General features: G+C 45.7%; 1 protein-coding gene across 1 annotated transcript in view; it reads right to left on the bottom strand.

The window, feature by feature from the left end:
• The window catches only part of MRRF (mitochondrial ribosome recycling factor), a 56,033-nt gene that overhangs the window by 5,866 nt on the left and 44,167 nt on the right, over positions 1-6,000 (bottom strand). The gene's annotated exons all lie outside the window — the stretch shown is intronic.

The raw sequence follows: 6,000 nt of genomic DNA, 5'->3' as shown, positions 1-6,000 counted from the left end.
ATATGCGCTTTATTTTTAATAATGAAAATCTAAAGGCATACGAGTACACATGGTTAAGACTGTCCGTTTCTCACGGTGAGGGTATCAACACGAGAAGCACAATACAATTTAGTAAATGCTGCAGCCTCCCTCCCACATCTAAAAGAGACCTGAGGCAGGAAGCCTTGAAGGGGGCAGCATGGGGCCCAGGGTCTGTGTGCTCCGTGGCACAGCAGCTGCTTGACATCTTTATTTGCAGACCGCAGGCCCTGGCCAGGAACTGGGAACTAAATGCACTGGAAAGGGAAGAAACTTTAGTTTTTAGTTTTAGATTTGGAGCAACTGGCCCCAGGCAGGGAGACAACCAGCCTCGCACCATAGCAACAGCTGCCTGTTTTGTAGCTGGGAAGGCACCGCTTCAGGGGCCGCTGGGCTCCCTGGAGGAGCGGCTGGGCTCAGAACGGGTCACTGGGGCCCTCCGCCATGGACTCTTCAGGTGCCTGTCCCCTCCCGGAGCGGCTGCCTCGCTGGGCGTGTGGCACTATGCCCGGCAGCACTCACTCCAGCGCCTGGAGGCTGGCAGCCTGGGACAGCCAGGAACAAGCACCGCACAGCTACAGCTACTCCGGGAAAATGGCATGGAGGGCAGTCTGGGGACAGGAATGGGGACCAGGGGGAGGAAGAATACCTAGGGTAACAATGCGATAACGTGGGTGCTGGATTAAATTCTCAGTGGGGTAACAATGTGTAAGTCACTGAACCTCAGTTTCCTCATCTCTCAAATGGGGATGCTGGCCCTTCCTCAGACAGTAGTGGTGCTGGCTAAGCGCCTTCATGAATATGCAGGCACGGTGTAAACGGGTTATTTGCTATGCAAATACTGCTTGTGTTACTCTGAGTTTTATTATCATTTCCTGACTTCAAGTTAATCGATTCATGAAAATATTTACTAACTTTCCAAATTGTAGGCACAAAGTGTCCTTGGGGACAGTCAGGCTGCAAGTTCATCTTGTCTGTCTTTAGCAGGCTTAAGATAACAATGATTACCAACAATGACACCACCCCCCCAGCTCCTCTTACCATTACTACATGCCAGACACGGGGCTAAAAACTTCCTGTGCACTATTTCACATGATCCTCAAAACATATGAAATGCTGTTATTATCTCCCTTCAAAACACTGTGAATATTTCATTATTTCACCTGCACAGTAGTTCATCAGTATGCAAAGGGGCTTTGTCCTGTTATTTCACCCAAATCCAACAACCACACATAACCTCTGTAAGGCAGGTGGGACAGGTATCATCCCCATTGTACAGAGGAGTAAACCAAGGCATAAAATGTTAATTTTCCTGCCCAAGGTCACATCAGAAAGTCAGTGGTGTGACTGAGCCAGGAACTCACCCACCCCAACCACCAGTATGGTGCGTCAACTCCCCTGGGGCGCCCCCCACCCCTTCAGCAAGAGCCGTGTGGGGGTCACTCCAACAGCTGATCCCAGTCCTACATTCACAGTGTGGGGGAAGGAACGGGATGGGCGAATAGGGTGGACAATTAGTGAGGACCAGCAACCACACCAGCCGCTTTTAACACATGCCATTTGGTCCTCTCGTCAGTCCTGGGAGATAAGAACCGCTACTCCCACTGCACAGAGGCTTAGAAGGTGAAGCCAGCACTAACCTGGGCGGCTGGGAAGGGAGTCAGTCAGGCCTGTGTGCCCGCAAAGCAAGGGCCCTTTCCGTTTTAATATGCNACACATCGCACACTGGGGCGAGCTGGGTGAAGTCACCCTTCCTGAGGCCTGTCGGAGCACCCCTTGCCTCACCCGGTCCAGCCCCCTGCCTGCGTGCCTGTCCGCTAGTAGCCCTGCCCTCCTCCAGCCACCGGCATCCAGCCTCGCTTCAGAGCAGCAAGCTCCTCAGAAAAAGGCAGCAGCAGTGAAAGATCTTGGCCAGATTTACCGGTGGTTTCTGCCAAGTGCTTTCATGCTCTGCAGGCCCATTTATAGCAAACTGNGCCCGTTTCTCCACATCCTCGCCAGCATCTAGAGTTCTCTGATTTGCTCATTTTAGCCACTCTGACTGGCGTGAGGTGGTATAAAGATTTTATTTTTAAGTGATCTCTACACCCAACGTGAGGCTCGAACTCACAAGCCCAAGATCAAGAGCCACATGCTCTACCAGCTGAGCCGGCCAGGCGCCCCTAAGCCGCCAATCTTTTTCTGTACATGGAAGGTTTCATTATAAAAATGGAGTCACATCATAATATTGTTATATAACCTACCTTAAAAATATAAATTCCAGGGCGCCTGGGTGGCTCAGTCAATTAAGCATCTGACTTCAGCTCAGGTCATCATCTCACAAGTTTGTGAGTTCAAGCCCCATGTCGGGCTCTGGGCTGACAGCTCAGAACCCAGAGCTGCTTTGGATTCTGTGTCTCCTTCCCTCTCTGCTCCTACCCCTCTCGCGCTCTGACTCTCTCTCAAAAATAAACATTAAAATAAATAAATAAATAAATAAATTCCGAAAGAAACTTACCGTGTCTACAAAATATTTTTTTATAACTATCTCTATATGGAAATTACAGTAAGTGGATGGAAAACAATTTATTTTCCCACTGTCAGAAATTTAGATAGTTTTCAGTTTCCAACAGACACCTCTGTAGGTAAGATACTCAACAATTTCTTTTGGATAAATTCTTAAGCCACTGAATCAGAAAAATATGGATTTGGGTCTTTATCACTATATTATTTTAGAAAGGTTGTATAGATTTATACAAAGAATAACTTAATCTTTTCTATGGAGTGTAGAAATAAAAGCAAAAAGAAAAATGCTTCCAAGATAAGCAGCGTTTCAGGCTCACACTAAAAATTCTGGGTTCAGATGTTAGGGATTAGAAAAGGCAACAAATTTTTTAAAATATACATACTCTAAAAACCTTGCGAGTGATTTAGGCAGTACATACCAAGAATCTTAAAAATATGCATTCCCATTGTGCAATAATTCCACACTTGGGACTCTATCCTAGGGAAATCATCTCAACAAAGATTTATGTGTAAAAATATTCACTGCAACCTTATTTATAACAAAAAAGTTTAAACAAACTAAATGTCCAACAAGAGGCTTATGAAAGTGAATTATGGTAAAACCACACGACAGATGATTTTGTAACCATCAGAAATAGCTGTTTAAGACACGAGAAAATGCTAATGGTTTTAATGCTGAACAGAAAATATAAAAAGCTGGGTACAAAACTGGATGCATACTACATATTCTCAGTCGTGTTAAAAACTATGTAGTTAAAAAAAAAAAAGAAGAAAAGCAGAAAAAATACTCCGAAATGTTAAGGGCAGTGGCATCTGTAATATGGGCTTATGGTGTGGATTCTTCCCCATGTTTTAAAATCGTCTCCTGAACTCTACATTTTCTACAGTGGGCATATGTGACACTTTAATAAGCAGGAACAAAGTAAACAAAAACACTTTTAAAAACGTTGATAAAACAACAATCAGCCTCTGTCTCACTCATTTAAAAAACCAAAACCAAAACCACACACCCCAAACTCCAGAATAGTGCCTTCTGTCAGGGGAAAAGAACAAAACCAAGTGTGCGCAAGGCTGTCTCCTAAAGACTTTCTTACTCAAACTTTTAACAATATGACAATAAACTATTAACACCAATGTTAAGAACTCACATTTAAATAATAATACCTTAAATAATAAAGGTTCTTGCACTGGGTATATTATGTGTATACACTGTAATCCTTTCTCTTGTAATATGACGTATACTCTTACAGAGATAGCTTGGAAGTCTGCACTGGTATGTTCACGATGGTTATCTCTGGGTCAAGAGACTCAATTACTTTCTTTTTAATTAAAAAAAAAATTACACTAAACATGTGTAAGCTTAGTATCAGAAAAACTAATAAAGTAATTCTCATTTTGAAAAATAAGAATAGTAAACAGTAACAAGCATTGATGAAAAAACTCTAATCTGAATCGGAAGGTGAAAAGCCAGGTGCTAGTGTGAAGGCTTCTAGCAATGTCTTTGTCAAGTGGGTTTTACCGAGAGTACTGCTTATCTGATCACTCTTCCCATCTCAGGGGGACATGGGCTCTGGTCCCTGAGGCACAGGGCCAGTCTCGTTGAGCGAGGAGTGCCTGGCAGGTTCCCGAGGTCCACGGGCCTACCACTAAGAAGCAATGAAAAGGTCAAGTGTGGACTGCAGAGACCGACTCTCCCGGGGATGGACAAGGAGCTGGCCCAGCTGGGGCCAGGGACGGACTCCTGCAAGGCAGATGGGTGCTCGGAAAGGCCAGCCCAACCCAGGAACCTCTTCTAGCTGGTGCAGGGGAAAAGAAGAGGGCACAAAGGCGGCGAGAGGGAGCCGAGGGTCCAGGCGTTCGATGCTCTCATGGTTCTTCTAGCGTCTCCAGGGCAACCCTTTAAGGCAGGAATTACAATCCCTTTTTATAGAACAAATCGACTACAGGGGTCAAGAAATGTCTCCAAGGTCACTGGACATCAAGTGCAGAACACCTCTGATCTAACTCTGGTGCCATCACAGGGGTACAATGTAAGGCTTCTACGTCATTAGTTACCTTCTGCGTCTACTTTTGCAGAATTATCTGGGCAGATATAATATTTTTAAATATATACATTCTTAGGTAGACCTACTGAAAATCAGTAAATGTAGGAGCAGAGCCCAGGCCCAGCTTTTTCCTGGGTGGTTTTTAGGGCTGGCCTACAACTGACATTCTAACTGCTGGTCCAGGAGAAGGAGAGCAATTAGTTAATTTACGGCCTCCTAACAGCATTCCCTGCTTCCAACTTCTTCCCTCCTTACTCCCCGTCCTGCCCACACTCATGTTCAATCTTCCTAAAATAATGATTTGATGGTGGATGCAGAGGCTTTAGGCAAGCCCTTTATACCATGCTAAACACTGTTCTATCTCCTTTAAGAGATTACTAGTAAATTCATCTTCCTATCTTAATTCCACATACCAATCAGGTTCAGGCCACCATTTCCCAGCTGGATTTCTGTAACAGCCTCCCTGGTCCCCCTGCACCCAGCTGTGCCCCCCACCCCTCTTTTCTACACAGCCATCATGGTCATCTTTCATAAACATAGATATGGTCTCCCCATGGTCTGAAAACTTCCAGGGAGTTACTGTATTAGAATCACCTAAGGAGTATTTAAAAATGCAGATCCCTAGGCCCCACCTGGGGGGGGGGAGACTCCCCCTGACTCTATCCCTGGGAGTGGGGTCCCACAAACCTATATTTTTATAAACTCCTCAAGTGGTCTGATGCTGTGGTAGATAAGACTATTGTTCAACAAATATTCACTCCCTGCCCTGGACTTACATGAACATATATAGTTTCCTGTGTCAGTGATACTGGGCTTGGCCCATGTGATTTGTTTGGCCAATGGGAAGTGCCAAGCGCAGGTGCTTAAAATGTACTTGAGCGGTTGGGATTGTGCCCTGGGCATCTGCTGTTGAGAAGACTGTTGACTCCAGAAGACTGAGAAATACATAAAGCAGATTTGAACTGAATCCAACATCTGGAGCCAAGCCCATGAAGCCCAGACTAGAACCATGATCCCCCAGCTGAGCCACAGAAACGAGACTAAGAAATAATGCCAGATATTACAAATCGCCATGTTTTGAGGTGGTCTGTTAGGCCACAGTCATCAGACAACGGACACAGCGGCACAGCCAGTGTGGGCGTCTCTGGACATGCCGAAGTTCAAGCTGCTCAGCCTGGCCTCCAAGGCCTTCTATGAACTGGCCGTGGTGTCTTCTCTACCCACTCCTGAGTGCCAGCCACTGTTCACACCACAATTATCCACCCGCACAATGTTCTCTTACAGAACAGACCTTGTGTGTTGCTATTCTATCTTCCCCCGGTCCCTCACTATTTTACCCCAAGTCTGTTCAAGTGCCGCTATTCAGCACAGGAAGAACGCTGCTAAGTCCTCATGTGTCAGCACCCAACCAACCACACACACAGGCTCTGAA

The sequence above is a fragment of the Crocuta crocuta genome, unplaced genomic scaffold (assembly GCF_008692635.1).
Source record: "Crocuta crocuta isolate KB4526 unplaced genomic scaffold, BGI_CrCroc_1.0 scaffold95, whole genome shotgun sequence".
Lineage (NCBI taxonomy): Eukaryota > Metazoa > Chordata > Mammalia > Carnivora > Hyaenidae > Crocuta > Crocuta crocuta.
The sequence above is the reverse complement of the archived record's forward strand: the minus strand, read 5'-3'. Positions and strand labels throughout refer to the sequence as shown.